Source organism: Microtus ochrogaster, chromosome 16 (assembly GCF_000317375.1).
Source record: "Microtus ochrogaster isolate Prairie Vole_2 chromosome 16, MicOch1.0, whole genome shotgun sequence".
Lineage (NCBI taxonomy): Eukaryota > Metazoa > Chordata > Mammalia > Rodentia > Cricetidae > Microtus > Microtus ochrogaster.
In genome coordinates, this window is record NC_022018.1 from 23,669,802 (window position 1) to 23,671,027 (window position 1,226).

The following is a 1,226-nucleotide window of genomic DNA, read 5'->3' on the forward strand; positions in this document are numbered from 1 at the left end:
CTTTTTTCCTCTTTGTGTAGCCCAGGCTGGTTTGAGCCCTTTATTTTGCCCAAACTGGCTTTAAATTTATGACCCTCGTGCCTCTGCTTCCCAGGCGCCAGGGTTCCAGATGTGTGGTACTACATCTGGACTATATGTCCTTTTCATTTGTAAATAATGAACCTACAACCTTTGCTGTGTTGAGAAAAAGCAACCCTCTTCTCAAAACCCAGAATTCCTTGTGTGATGTTGATCAAATGTCTGACCGGGAAAACCATATGGACAAAATTAACACTGGAAGACCCTGTGATGAACAGCTCTGGGGATAGCTGGAAGATACTGAATGTATTAATATGAGGATCATGTTGAAAATTCTAGCTAGCGGCTGTCTGTTTTGTTTAAATGGCTTGCAGGTATGCAGATGGTGATGCTCTCATAGATGGTGCTGAGTCAGCGGGATAGAACACACCGGGTCAGTTTCACACCAGAGTAGAACCCTTCTCCTAAAAGCTCAAGGGCTCCTATGGAGCAGTGCGTATGTGACTTGCTGGTTAGAGGCCAGTTGGATGGAAATTCGGAGAAAGAAGATCACACACAAGATTGATATTTCACCAAACCATAAATTTAAAATAAACTTCTACAACCACCAAAAAAAAGTTGAAATTTCCCTATTTTGGTCCTACTTCTCAGTTGGAACCCACACATGGCTCCTCACTGCTTCGAAGGAATAGTGTAAACTCTGTGGTTTTTACTCAGGAACTCTGACCCTGACCTAATCCGCATGCCCCCATGGTCTCCCTTAGCACACGTCACACACCTAACCCTCCAGGGACCTTTCGTGCCTTCTGTGGCTTCTTCCTTGGTCCACATTTCCCAGGTCCACAATTACTCATCCAGAGAGCTTCCTGAAGCTTCTGGTTCTCTAGCTGGGAGGAAACGCTTCCTCCTCTGGATTCAGGACTCAGGTACCTCTGTATCTGAGGGCGTCTATGTTGGGTTCCTTAGTTATTTAGGGCTTTGTTGTCTCCTCCGGAAGCATATAACGGAGAATGCTTTAGAGTATACAGAAGACTTGATCCACATGACTTTACCAAGGATGTACACCTCACATAAGAAGACACTGAGAGGGTAGCAGGCTCACACCCAGGCTCTTGGCCCACTCCGCTACCTTTACTGGGAAAGCTTTTACCTCCTGGCTGTCTCCATCTCCATGCAGGATGTCCCATGCAAGTTCGCAGCCCAAACTT

The 1,226-nt window shown here is 46.0% G+C and overlaps 1 non-coding gene across 1 annotated transcript; it reads left to right on the forward strand.

Moving 5' to 3' along the window:
• Window positions 1-218: 218 nt before the first annotated feature.
• On the forward strand, window positions 219-281 carry LOC113456925. The gene has a single exon (XR_003377648.1). It is a non-coding gene; the product is annotated as a small nucleolar RNA SNORD78 (small nucleolar RNA).
• Window positions 282-1,226: the final 945 nt, after the last annotated feature.